Raw genomic sequence first — 15,148 nt, 5'->3', positions numbered from 1 at the left:
AGTAAAGAAGAGTAAAGGCAAAGACACCATAAAAAAATGGACTGTGTAGTTGAGATAACTTCATTGGTCGAATATACACAGCTGTTTGAAAGAAGGTAGGACTCCCCGGGTTGATCACAATGCCAATCAGAATAACATTTTTAAGCAAATCTGAAACCACCCCCCCTTCCCTGATGGAGCTGGACATATAGGATGTATTTATGGGAGTTGCTACCCACGGCACCCTCCGGACGTTCCCTAGCACGGGGATCGCCAGTGTTCTTTGTGTAGAACCCTGAGATTCAACATCATATCCCAGCCTTCTACATTCAGTTGAACAAAAAAGTTACTGTGAAGGTCGGCATTGACCTCCGCAGTAAGACTGGGCCAATTTCAGGGAAGATCTATGATCTCCCCAACCTCAGGAGGACCTAGTTAGCCTCTTCCACCAAACACCACTGGCCTATCCCTCTCTACATATACATATAATTAAAAAAATATTAGTTTCACGGTTGTAGCAGGTCAATAACATTGGGACTTGTATATTTCAACCCTTTACCATTCAAGGGGTTAGAATTAAAATTTTGGTATTTGTAATTGGAGGAATCTGGAAACTACAATATTAAATTCTTTCCAAAAGGAGCACAATTGTAAACATTGTCCAGGATAAACCCTTACTGGTATTTGGAAACATACTTAATAATTAGGAACTGCTAGAAATTCCTGCTTGCTGCAGATAACATCGCCTGTTGCTCAATGTGAGAAAAACACTGGATTCTAAAATAAGCCATAGGAAGGAAGAAGAAGAAATTCGGAGTGTGAATGGAATGTGCCCCCCCCCTCCATATCTAAACTAGTAGTTTACAGCGGAATAATATAACGCTGTGTTCCGGAAGCACGTGGCAGTATTCATAGGTAAAAACACAAAAACAGTATTTTTAAAGAATAAAAAAAGTCAGAAAACAGACAGCAACTTGGACACAAAGATGGCGACTATATTGTAGTGTATGGTTACAGGGAAATCATTATATTATTTGGTTTTAAATTGTTCCAACATTGGCTCTCATCTATTCCCTTTATTTTCTCCACACATGAGTGCATACCTGCTATTTGAGGGCAACAGTCCTTCTTAGGGGCCCAAAGGCTTCTTTCCCTCTTTCTTCCTCTATTGACCTATCTTTTCTAGGTGTTCAGAAAAGAAGTAGATATTGGACTCATGCATTCGGTTTTGTACAAATTAAGATTTTAAGACAATTTAAATTTGTACAAATATCCGAAAACAAGGAGGGATCCCAATGAAACGAAAAAAAAATGGAAGGAGCTGTTTTCTCACACTCTAATTGACTCTCTGAATGTCTTCCTAGCCTCTCAGCCGGCTGCTTCAGTGTCCCTGTCTTCTTGCCCTGCAGCTCTGCTTCTTCTCTTGCATCTTCTTGTCCTCCTGTCTTCTTTGTGCCTACTTCTCTGTGGACAACTGTACATGGTGTCCCGGTGAACCTCTGCAAAATGGCAGCGCTTATGGGCACAACCTTCCCAGATGGGCAAAATGGGGAAGTGGCTGTCCCTGTGGCTCTGCACTTTTGTGGAAGCCCACAGAGGGGCCAGAGTAATGCAGATAGCTTCGTGGAGAAAGAGAGGTACAGAGATGCTTCTCTTTCTTCGCTATTCTGGCCTCCCGGTGAACTTTGGTAAAAGGGTGGCACACCCTCCCCCCCTTTCCTCCAATCTAAAGAGAGTAAAAGATGTTTGGCAGAACTCGTGTTCTGCGACCACCCAAAAAAGCAAATATGAAATAAATGTTTTTTTACAAAAAACAACATAAAAGTTATATATTGTGTAAAATCACTATGTAGGAGTATCATGTCCTGAGTAAGCCTCCAGATTTCCTGTTCTCATGTCTGTTCTCTCCCAAGCCCATTAACAGCCACTTATACATTTGCAGCAACTGCTTAATGTCAACATGATACTTTTATTACACATCCCAGCAATGTAGGCGCTAATCCTGTTGGTACCGTAGCAATTTTTTTTTTTAAAAAAAGTAGTTTTGAGGTTATAACTATACAAGTGAACACATTCAACAAAAAAATATCTAAATAAAAATAAGGTTTAGAGAGCTAAAAGTCAGCAAGTTACTTTACCTCCCACAATCTCTGGAACTAAGTTCTTTTCACCCTTTGGATTCTGTGTTCAATCAAAAGATCAAATCCCTATGACTTTTCTAGTTACGACACCGATACATTGCTGGGATCGTATATATATTTATAAGTTGGGACATTTTAGAAATAGGGATGATTTGCAGGTTTACATAAAATACTGAAGTTTCAATATCCATGCCAGTCTCATGATTACTAGAGGCTACGGCACCAAGATGCAAAGTAAACTCAACATGGTAAGTGTAAATGAATGAACCATTAAACGGTGTTGTTTTGTACGGTCAAGATAGAGAATATTAAACACTTTTCCCAATTTTGCCAGATGCACAGGGTGACCAATTGTCCGAATTTTAACGGGAAACTCTCTGTAAAAGCGTTTTATGTTGAGTATATAATTTTATTTGAAAATAGTCAATACCAACATAAAGATCCCCATTCCCAGCATTTTTTTTTAATTCAACACCAACGATAAAGGGGAAGGGCTACATTGTATTTTATTACCAATAATAGTATTAGATTTAAAAAGATTTAAAAAATATTGAGCCCAATCTACAAGGCAGACACAGTGACTCCTCAAGTGCTGATTAACAACAGAATGCCTTTTAATCACCCAGCTGGACTCTCTGACTAATGGATGTCTATGGAGCAGACTTCATAAGCATTGCCATAAAGGATTTGCTCAGTGTGGTGTTTGGGCCGGGAATGTCAGCCAAAATATCATATACTGGACAAAATGGCAGATTACGATTCGGGACAAAATAAGTAAAACCAGGGGTTTTTTTTTTTGGAAATGCTAATCTTCGCGACTCTATACAGCACTGTATATTATGCTCAAGGAGAAAAACATAGTTTACACAGAACTTCCCCTTTAAATTGTATATTGATATTTGCTCTATACCTTTTGCAATTTGTTTGGGGCATTCTACAGCTGATACACTCAATTTCAGCACTTGTTAACAAAAACAAATATATTTTGAAATACTGAAAAGCTTTTATTTCTTCTTCTTTTTCCTACAAACTACAAGAATTATGAATTAAGTTTGGGAAGGCAGAACCTTAAGCTGTGCTGCAGGAATATACTTAGAAAAAAGAGACATCTGTTCTCAGGTCACCTTTGGGCCTCTTTTGTCCTTAGAGAGGTTGTTAACGCTAAGCATATGTCATAGGGTGATTTTTTATTATGTGAACTGTTGAGTTTTATAGTCTTGATATAATCACATTTACTGATTTCAGATGTCATTTTTTTCTTACAAAATAGTGAATGTTTTCCCTGTATATAAGAGGATTCAGACTAAGAGCTGTGTGTGTATTGTTATTTATTGATGTACACGGCACCATCATATTCTTCATATATACCTGTACTAAAGGCGTGATCTGTTCCAGAATGTAGTATGTACAATGCAGAGAGACAGGATGCGTCACATGTTGATGATTCACCCGTATCCATCAGGTAGAGGGCAAACGTGATACAGATCTGTGCTGAAAAAGGCCCAGGTTGCTCCCAACCAACCAAACCTCTAACGAGCTAGTAGCCATACCTAGTAACACTCAGGGTTTGAGCTGGAGTCTCTGGGTGAAGCAGTGCTCCCTGGGTCTCCAGGTCATCTTCCTCTTTCTTGGGGTAGGGGAGCAATGTGTGGCCACGCTCTCTTCCTACCGTCTTGTCCTCCCATTTCCCCATCCTACTCCCTCTAATTTAAGACCTCTACACATAGTATGCCCTGCCCTTCCTCCTCACAAAGCCAGACTGAGAGCTCTGAATGGATGGCTTCCTAGATATGCTAGTAGCTAATGGTATAGGCAACATATCTTTGGGGGGGGGGGAGTGGTATTGGTCGGGTACCTTGCGCCCGGAATAAGGGGAGGAAAGAAAGAAGGTGATAGCAAGAAAGAGGCGCAAGTTTGTTCCCATACACTCGAAGAAAAGCCAAATAAAAAAAACAATGGATAATTGGAACTGGTGCAAGCGCTTAAGAAGAAAGTCATAATAGGGTAAATAATGACGGGTATGCAATTTATTAAATAACAATGAGATCTTGAAACATATTAGCACAATAGACTTTGTTTTTTACCGTAAGCACATTAGAAATAATAAAATTAGGTGTTTTCTAATGTGCTTATAAAAAAAAATCGACTGCCTTTTTTATGAATAAATTGATACCTGTAAATTGTATACCTGGATGTGATCAAGTCTCCTGTGACCGAGAGCTTACATATAGCAGACTGGATGTGATCAGGAGCGAAGTAATCCATGCGAAGGAAAGCAGATTCATACTTTAGTTGGCCAAAAATCACAGAAGACCGTGCTTCAAACTAGGAATGACATCAATGTTCTACTCAATGCAAATTCCACCGGACCTCCTTTCCAAAGTGAAATTGGTCTTTGGAGTGACTGCCAAAATCCGTAATAATGGCCATGTTTAAGGGTTTCCAGAAAACATAGATCTTCTTGTTGTAACATGACACGCCATGTAGAAGTATAACATCAAGAAGTAGATAGTTATGGGTGTTTTTTTATTTGTATTAATATAGTATATGAGGAAGCAGGGAAGTCCCTCAAACAAAGTAAAGGTGAATCTATTGCATAAAGAATGTTGAACAGATACATCCAACACCAACTGCGATCTATACATCGTGTCTGCAAACAAGAAAATGCATGGATCAACAGAAAAATTGGGTTAAACGCCACGCAATATATAAAAAAAAAACCATAGCATTATAGCAGTCCATATGTATGTGAAAACTCACAGGGATTTTATTCCGCTAATACAATGCCTGGATACTCGTACGCATTTCCTTTACGGAGTTTACCATGGTTTATATAAAAGGATCCAAAACCAATACAGACACAAACCCACACAATACTATCTGGCTGTTTTTTGTTAGCATTCATTAGAAAGACTAGAGACATAGAACTTGACAGCAGATAGAAACCATTCGGCCCGTCTAGTCTGCCCGGCCCTTTTGCTTTAAAGACTTAAATCAGTCGTTGGTCTCACCTTAGCCTTACACCTGTCCCTAAACTCTACCATTTCTGGTGAGAAGCTATTCCACTTTACTACCAACCTCTTGCTTTGAACTAGAAATCCACTGGTATAATAATGACAAGATTAAAATACATTTTACCGATATCCTTGTACGAGACGTAGCAATTAAATGCACGTCTATTTTGTTTCTCGTGATAGTATCCCTTTAAAAAAAAAATCATACATTTTTCCGTATCATGACAATTCCAGTTCTATCGCTACCTACTATTTAACTTTAGAGGTTAAGAGAAACGAGTCCACGTTAGGTAGATCCCAGATGGAGAGGAATATCCCTGTCATTCAGCTGAACAGGAAATGACCCATTGACCCATAAGGAATTGTATAGATTAAGATACCAGACAAGCAACTTAAGTGAAAAACGTACAATTTCCATAAAATCACAGGAAAAGACATATGTCATTTATGGAAGACATCCAAGATATCTGTGCCTAATGTCCATTCAAAAATCACTCTTTCTCATGAACTAAACCCAGTTGTACAGTCAACGTCCCTCATTGATATGTTACTGTTTCATGGAGAGACGTCATTTCTCTTTCTGTATGGGTTTTTAATAGTTTTATTTTTCATATTTTTCTTTTCGCTTCAAATTTTAACTCGCAGATGGCCTCCATGTAGGATGGATGTGTTTTGCAAGCTCTCAGGTGCAAAGTGTTCCTCAGAAAACCAAACAGGAAGGTTAAAAAAGTAACATACATCATATATGACATAATTAATATAAATAACCATTTTCACATGGAAACTTGAAATTCTATTGTATTCAGAGGAAACTATGGCACTGACGCAACGTTTTGGATTGAATGGATATGATAATGGTAAAAAAAAAAAAAATCACAAAAGAACATAAAATTAGCATCAGGGGTCAAATGTTAACAATGTAATTGTGAACCAATTAAATACAAGTCAACGGTTAATTTGCTGTTGGTGACCAAACGTTATAGTCTATCGCTATTATTGTACCTTTTCTCCTGTTCATTGTAATTTTTTGGCACATGTGTAAATACCAAGTCGACGGCTCAGCTTTCTTGGAAAGAGTAACGTTAATGTGAGGGCACATCAAAACAAAAAAATATCTCAGGCGTTCCCATTATGCCCATAGGCAACTACCTTAGAACCAGGGCTCTGGTGGTGGTGGGTGTTTGCGGGGATTCTTATATCTGTCAGGATCCAGCCATGGCCATCTTTGTTGGTGGAGACAACTTGATTCATTCTCCATGAAAAAAGTCACCTGTCCCATGCCGGGAAAGATAAGCTACCTCAAGGGGTGTCAAACTCAAGGACTCGAGGGCCATAACCAGGCCACATTTTCTGGATATCCCAGCAATAGCCCTGGTATCCCAATCTAAATATCTCAAACTGATTAAGTAAAAAGTTTGTGGCCCTCGAGGCCTGTTGTTCTCCACCCCTGAGCTAGCTGGAGGAGAGCTTAAGAATGTTTTTTTTTTTTTATTAATAAAAAATAATATTTTTTTACAGGGAAATATTGGAGCTAGACATGATATAATGCCCTATAGAGCCTTTATACTGCCCGTCATACAAAGGATAATTTAACCCATACATATATATAAGAAAGATTCGTATCGACTCCGTGTTCCTAGTTCGCTAGTAAGGATGTATTTCTAATGCCGAGTTTAAGTACACACACAGTCCTGTGTATCTTGCTTTGTTGCTCAGCTCTGTTGCTTGGACTGATGCCCATTTAAACACAAACTCCCATGCAAACTCTTCCTTTTCCATGACAACCCAGTATTCATCAGTACAGCTAAGAATTGTCCCTCTCAGTTTGGCTTGTCTGGATAGCTATAGATATTATTGCAGCCAGTTTTATATCTTCTGAGAAAGAGCGAGATGAAGCAAAGCCGCATTGCAAGTGCTTTGATTAAATCGGTAAAAAATACCACTACAGTTAAAATGCTATAACACTGAACATTATCCAAAAGTTTATCCAAAAAAATAAATAAATAATAATAAAATAAAATATATATATAATACAGTAATAATGTTAATAATAAAAAATAATAATAAAATAATGATAATATTAAAAATTTATACAAAGTGCAGGTGTGGTATAATGATTTGTATAAACAGAATTACTGGTTTCTATAAAATTCTTTCACCAATGTAATATCCAAGTTACATGATTGACTTCCACTATTTGCATGCCTGGGAACTATCTGGGTTTGACCCAGAGTCTCCTGGTAAAACCCCTACTTCTTTGGGTCAGGGGATCAAGTGTTTGGGGCTATCCCCACCCGTATGTGCAGCTAGCCTCAACCCTTTACAAAAGAGGTCTGGGTATCCTACCCTGAGGAGCTTACAGCGCAAAATGGCCGCCAATCATGGATGCCAATAATTAACATAAAATTAGGGCTGTAATGTACCTTTAACATTATTTTTTTCAAATTATTGTTTTTTTTTCTTTAAAGAGACATTACAGTTTTAAAATACCTTTTCTACTTGTATCTTAGTTTTTTTGTGCTTGTGACATCTTTTATAAATCACCCCCTATTGGCTGTATACTGGGGTTGCCATTTCCAGGCAGAAAGTGAGAGACACAAATGACGTGTCTAACAACACCATGGCACAACCGATAGTTTATCCTTAACATAACAACCTCGCCTTCCGGTGAAAAATCACATGACTTAAATAAATTAAGTAATAGTTCTGTAAGTTCTGTGCAATTAAACTATATTGTGTGATGGTGACAGGAGTAATTAAATGATTTCCTGTTATGCCATAGCCAATCTTAATAATAAATAGCTGTATTAAATGTCTAAAGATCCTTCCTGTTGGGAAGAGATCAGAGAACAGGGCTACGCGCCGCAGAGCTGGCGGTACTTAATGGGTTAACTAGCAGCCAATGAAATGGAATACAGATGTAGCAACATGTTTTAAAGAATCCTAAGTATGCCCATTTGGGAAATACTTTTTTTTCCCACACAATTATATCGCAACAATAACCACAAGGTAGTGAAAAAAGAGTGAGAAAGAAGGAGCAGAATAATTCGTATGAGGATTAGGTTTCTATTACTTTCCTGTTTTCGGTTTGCCGCTTGTAACCTTCCCTTTTATGATCTGTTTATAATTACGACATACAAAACAGCTTCTATCCTTGTGCCTTTTGTGTCGGATGTTCCAAAAAAAAACAAAACAACTGTCTGATTTTAATGAACTCTACAGTGCTTATACTGAACACGATAAACTTGCGGTGGGTACTATTGTTATGGAAGCTTTAACAAGTGACTGACTTTTGTCTGAACCAGGGTCGTAAGGTTTTGTTCTCCAATCCCAGGGTAAAGGAGCAGATTTACTCTTGTATTTTGCACCCTTCTAATGGGATTTGAGTTTTGCAATCATTGTGTAGCTGCCAACAGTCCTGATTTTGCGGTGACAATTCCAACAGCCTGACCTATATCTATAGCAAGGATCTTCCCAGGCTGGCTCACTTAGGGCACTCCTGCTGCTGCTGCTTCCTAGGGGATCTGCAAAGGGGAGAGGTCAGGCTGAGCTGAGGGGCCTAGCAATACATTATGGAATAATTTGCCTGTATTACATCACACAAGCGTCAGGGCTGGTGTATTCGGTCTAAGTGAAGGGCAGCGTAACAGCCACCCCCCTAGTGATGGGGAAAAGTTGCTATGCAGGCTGTGGACATGGTTCATGGGGGAATATATATATATATATATGTATATCTGCAAAGGGTGAAGAGTGTTCTCTCTCTCTCTCTCTCTCTCTCTCTCTCTCTCTCTCTCTCTCTCTATATATATATATATATATATATATATAGAGAGAGAGAGAGAGAGAAAACACTCTACACCCTTTAGGCCCAAAACAAATATAATGATGGATAGACTGTTAAAATACACACATATACGCTGTCCTCACAAATGCCTGCCCACACACGTTCACGCTTACCTTAACACTCAAACAACCTGGCTAACACTTTCCCTGGCACCCGCAGACATATTTGCCCTACCTTTCAAAACACAAACACACTCCCTCTCTCCCCTTTCTAATTATCTCTTCACTCTCACCCCATCACTTGTATCACTCATATAATTTATTTTTTTATCTCTTTTCTTTGGCCTTCCTTTCTCATTATCTCTTTCTTCTCTTTACCTTTCTTCCCCTTTCTCTTTACCTCCTTATTTTCTCCCTACCTGCCCTCTTCTTTCTCTTCACCTATCCCCTTTCTCTTTACCGCTTCTCTGTTTCTCCCTATGTTTCCCTTTTTCTCCCTACTTCTCTTTTTTCTCTCTACCTCTCCTCCTCTGTTATCTCCCATCTTTTTCATTATCTCTCCCCATTCTCATTATCTTTCTTTTATCCTACAGACCTCTGTTCACTGCTCCCTCGTGGTGATTGCTCCTTAAGTGCTGAGCTCCCTTTATTTTGGGCCATCCATGATGTCCCCAGCTGGCCCTGCTCCTTCAGGAGTGGGCAGTGCAGTCCGCCTCTGGAGAGAGTCAGCAGGTTGGCGGACACCACAAATTGTGGTGGCGGGCCACTGGTGTCCGTATACCTTGACGACCCCTGAACCAAAAATATGTACTATGCAACACAAGTTTTTTTTCAAATATATATTTAAATTCAGTTTGGAGGAGACTTTGTCTTTATGTGTTTTAGCTAAACAGCCTAAAGCCATGTAAATTCTGTATAATGTGAACATTTTATAAAATCTGGAAACTGTTTGTAATTGATTGGCGGATATGAGTAAATTGTGTTTAGAAATTGAAAAGATGTACATTTAAGTATATTCAGGTATTATTTTGGGAATGACTTATGCCACCCAAGTAACTGAGTCAACGATGAGCTAAGAAAGTTTCCAAGTGTGGATTTTGCTTATTTGCATGCAACATTAATGAATGCAAATTCCAGTTTCTACGCAAGTGATGAAGGGTAACGTAGCCACAATCTGTCCGATTTAAATCATGTTTCATCACGTCCTCGGCTCAGTTGTAAAAGGGTGAAGTTTCTACAGCAACTTCCTAATTCATACAAATCTGCCCATTACAGAGACTCCAAACCTCTACAAAATCACAATTAACACGATTTCCTAAACACCAGTTCAAAAGATACGCAACACATAAACAAATAAATCAAAAATCTAAAATATTGTGCTGTTTTTGCTTAATATGATGTTTTCGGACAGCTGCATATAAGTCATTTCTAGCTCTGTTATCTTGGCCTACTAGATATCTAGCCTCTAGTTATCTTATCAGTCTAGTAGACAAACACCCTGGCTGCTTATTCTACTTGTGGCTTTCTCATCTAGATGGACACTCTAGCTAATAAAATGGAAGGATGGACTACACTAGGGGAGAACTGGTACCTTCTGGCCTTGGCAGGTAAAACCAAGTGGCCCCATCAGCCCCCCCCAGTAATGTACACACTAGCACACATATTTATACTCACACATACGCACTCATGCTCACTCTTACTAACATACAGTCGTGGGTTTTAAATATCAGGGCGTAATAACAGTCATCTGTTCCTTAGTAGGTCTAAAACTTAGGTCAATACAACCTCAGCTCATCAACAACACGTGTGTTTCATCTGAAGTTGTACTTACCTAGTCCAAGCCAAACCGGACATTTTGGAAGAATTTTTTAAGCCATTAAAAATGAGCTCAGTGTAGTGATTGAGCATCCAAAATATCACGACTGACAGCCTCCTGGTCTGCGGATCAAGGAAGTTTATTGGGGCAAAACTAGATAAAAACAGGCTTTTGCTGCAAGCAGCACTGGAGTTTATACTCAATTAGAAAAGAGTTTTTTTTTTCTATGGGACTTCCCCTTCAGAGAGTGGATGATGATTATCTTTTCATGCGCTTTATTACAAAAGCACTCAAAGTAGTTATATATATATATATATATATATATATAAGGTTTTTTTTGTAAGATTACTCAGTATTATTACATTTTTACAAAAAATTGTTTTTTTGGATTAAAGAGATTTTAAAGGATAAAAATAACTACTCAATATGCGAGCTAAACGGGCGATCACTGAATGACTGTCGGTGACGGATGGCTGTCTGCAGCCAAACAGCAACAGTAGTTCCGAGAAAGCAGCCTGTAATGTCTAAAAACAACTAGTTTCTTTGAAAGAAGCCAAAGCTCTTTTTAAAAGTAAAGTAGCTTTTGAAATGCTTTTGTGTTTGCTTCTCAATGTGACCGCGGGCGATTGATTCAAAATCATTCTCAAAAATGCCTGGTCAACTTTTTTTTTTTTTTTTTCTTCTCTCACCCCACCTTGGGGTTTACCCTCCGTGCAATTTAGGAAAACTTCCCTCGGAGCTTTGTGTGAAGCCTAAAGGGGAAAAGGGTGTGAAGCCTTGAAATGTGAACTTTGGTTATGCTACATTGTTATAGGTAATTGTTCGCGATCTGATTAGAGGCAGACACGCAATATATGATTTATATTTTTGGAAACTAATATAAAAATGCGTAAACCTCACGGTCAAATAAAAGAATGGGTTACATTGTTCTTCATTAGGCGCCGCGTTCCTCCCAGATTTTGTAATAGAACAGCTTTTCTCTATAGTGCACCGCTTTTACCTACCATCAGGAAATTGGCATTATACATTATACATTGTTTCTCTACGTTATATAACGCGGCAACGTCGGTATCACCTGGCTTTGGCTGTCAGCAGAGTCTGACTATGAGATGTAATACACATGTGTGTAAAATATGATGTATGATGCAGGGGGGTGTTGGTTGGGACATAAATCCTCCCATCCCTCTTTTTTCCTTGGGTGGACCTTTTTTTAAGAAGCGTAGAATGTTGTCACAGTGTTCTACAGCTCTAAAAGTCACAATTATATTTATGTATATCCAAAAGAAGAAGTGCTAAATAACAGATAAATCAATAAATGCTGGGATAACCCGTTAAACTCGATACTAAAATAAAAGAAAAGAGTTTTCTCTTCTTTAGTTTTGGTATATATATATATATATATATATATATATATATGTGTGTGTGTTTATATATATATATATATATAATTTATATTAAATAAATTATTCATGTTCTAAATCCGCTAGGTAACTGTGTAATTAACTATCTATGACCAAAGTTCTTATATTCTTATTAATTCTTCCAAAATGAAAAAATGCACTTATACCAAAAGTTGCACCCCTGCTGCAGAAGCTGCCCTCCTCCTCCGAAATTTGCTGCCAATCAATGGCAGGAAAGTTATTCCATTGAAATCAATGGCAGGGCTTGCAGCGCATGTGCATGAGGGTCTGTATAGACTGGTGGTGTGTAAATCTCCTGCACTGACAATAGCTGGGGGGGGGGGCAGGGGAAAGGGGAACATGGATATAGGAGCATTCTGTAGAATCCCCCCCCCATGCCTTTGCAAAAAGGACATCACAAAAATTTTAAGGCACCACTCAGATTTGAGTGCCTGTTTAAAACTGTGTGATGATGTGAGTCTAAAGAATATTCTCTAAAGTACATTTTTGTATATATGTATAAGAAACACCAAAAAGTGGATACAGTGTTTGCCTTCAGAGAATGAAGTCTGAATCAGAGGTCCGTGCCAATTACTGGTACGAAACAGTTGTAAAAACATGAATATGAGAACAAGGCCATAGTGTTTATCTTCCTTGTCGAATAATAACAGCGAAGTTATGCCTCTTTTAGAAAAAAAAGCAGCAATAATTTTAAACATTTTATGGAGCGGTGACATCTCTTCAGAACATTTCCAGTCTCCAGTCTTAGTTCCCACAGACTCCCACACACTTTGAGATTGTGGAGCTGTTTCCGAGATGCTCACATCGTGTATAGTGCAGAGAGAAGAGGGGGCTGAGGTTCTGGCTGTACCCTGTTATATACAGCGGTACAGAACTCTTTGCTAGTCTAATGGATGAAGAACATTAAGACCTGTATGGCAGGCCTTGACCGTGAAGACTCGAGGAAGCCACACTTTGCAGCATTAATCAATTAAAAGACTTGTGTTAAGAGGTTTGGATAGTGAAAAGGAGGTATGTAGTTGGACCTATAAATGGGTAAGAAGGGAAATGAGTGGGGGTGAGTGTGGTGACCAACGCACCTCACCTGAAGAGCTTGGGGTAAGGGGAGGTCATCTCCAGATCGTCGTGATGTGTCCATGTGGGAGCTGCAATGGGGATCTCTGCTGTAGGGCTGATCAGAGGATCTACCTAATCGGCTTCTGATCCCCCTTCTTTTCACAAAAGCAAGACAATGGGGCAGCGAAGTGGGATGATGCCAGAAAATGCACTACGTAGGGCATCAGTGACATGAACACTGGAGTAACCATGTACCATACGCTAAAAGGTCCCGGGTATCTATCTGAAGGATACAGTCTCTCTGGCACTTAATTACTAAACATGTTGTACAATGAAACATCTATATTAAAGCTGGTCTATAGTATTTTTCAGTATAATACTCCCAACCCCCCCAAAAAAAGCAAGCGTGAAATACAGTTTTTGCTTTCAACACTGGCACAACTGAGAGGCAGACCAATCCGGCTATACAATAAAATGTTTGAGTTTTATAAGCACCCGTTTTGGAAGGGCTTGAAATCAAATGTTTTCCAGGCTTCTCGATCCAGCAAAGCAATTAAGAGCAAATTTACACGATGTCAATAAACTATTCACTTTTGTGCTCACTCCGGGATTTATATTCCTCTCTCTCTCTCGCAGTTTGCAGCCACTGAACTCGAAACATAAGCGCCATATTGTTAAATGCTGAAATTTTGTTTTTACAGACCAGGGATTTCCTAAATATCTAATTATTTCTGCCTCCTCCATAACAAAATATGCCATTATTGAAGAAAGACGGCTCACATCCATCTAGTAAATAATGGAAAGTCGGCAGCAACAGGGCAGAAAAAAGCTTATATAAACATATATGCATATATAATGGCAGTATATAAATAATAAACAATAAATAATAATATATTTATATATATATATATATACATAATATATTATGTATGTATATATATATAATACATAATATAGTAAGATATATATTATATATATATTATATATAATATATATATAATATATATATATAATATATAACTCTTTTATTATTATTATTATTTATATGTTTTTATATTATGTGGCGTTTGGGGATACTATTACTAGAAGGCTAATAACATGTTAAAAGAGGTTTGTGAAGGATGCACTAAACCTTCTCCTCCGCAGCCAAACTCCCTATAAAGCTCCAAGGTCATTATTAATAATATAAAATATCACATGTCCTCTACGTTTGTAGCCAAATAGTAACTTCTTAGACGCTAAGCATGTTGACACTTTGTTTTCTTGTAATGGAAACCACTTCTTCTTGCAACAGTGAGGGTAACGCAATGGACCGCTCTCATTTACACTATTCATGGGTTCGAAGGAAAGTGCATAAAGTGTTCCATTTTCCTGACAGTCTATTACTTTGTGAGCTCACCGGAAGGTCCATGCCTAAAATCAGTCATCACTACATCACGCGGCACGATTCAGACGTCTGACATCAGAGACAACCCTGTACGAATCATAAGCTCGGAACGATGACTCAAGGTGGATCAGACAAAACCAATGATTATAAGATTAAGAGACACATTTTATTCCATTAAAGTAACGCAATGGAATAGAATAGAACAGAGACCTGTTAAGACGTCTTTCTATAGCGGTTAAAGGTTCTGTTCCACTTATACAAGAAAATAAAGTTCAGCAGAGCTGTCGTTTCATTCTTTTCTCTGAATGTTTATCACATAAAAACAGCACAACGGATTTGAAGCTGTCCTTCCAGTTTCTATGGTAACAACCTATCTGACCTGTTTTGTGTCACATGACAATTACGTTTTCCCCAGCAAAAATTGTTAATAAAACCAAACTTTTCCTTTAATTTATTAAAATGTAAGGGTTAGGTCATTACACAGTATTGGAAATGTATTAGATAGATACCCTATACGTTAACTGACTTATAGGTCTGGCCATTATATGCAC

At 38.3% G+C, this 15,148-nt stretch overlaps 1 protein-coding gene and 1 long non-coding RNA gene across 3 annotated transcripts in view; both read right to left on the bottom strand.

Moving 5' to 3' along the window:
* MAML2 (mastermind like transcriptional coactivator 2) overlaps positions 1-15,148 on the bottom strand; it is a 65,897-nt gene that overhangs the window by 47,631 nt on the left and 3,118 nt on the right. The gene's annotated exons all lie outside the window — the stretch shown is intronic.
* Positions 9,307-10,222, bottom strand: LOC128474233 (uncharacterized). Its single transcript, XR_008346331.1, has 2 exons — positions 9,665-10,222; positions 9,307-9,604 (listed from the first exon to the last, which is right to left on the bottom strand). It is a non-coding gene; the product is annotated as an uncharacterized LOC128474233 (long non-coding RNA).

The sequence above is a fragment of the Spea bombifrons genome, chromosome 2 (assembly GCF_027358695.1).
Source record: "Spea bombifrons isolate aSpeBom1 chromosome 2, aSpeBom1.2.pri, whole genome shotgun sequence".
Taxonomy (NCBI): Eukaryota; Metazoa; Chordata; class Amphibia; order Anura; family Pelobatidae; genus Spea; species Spea bombifrons.
Note: the sequence above shows the minus strand (reverse complement) of the source record. Positions and strands in the feature narration are given on the sequence as shown.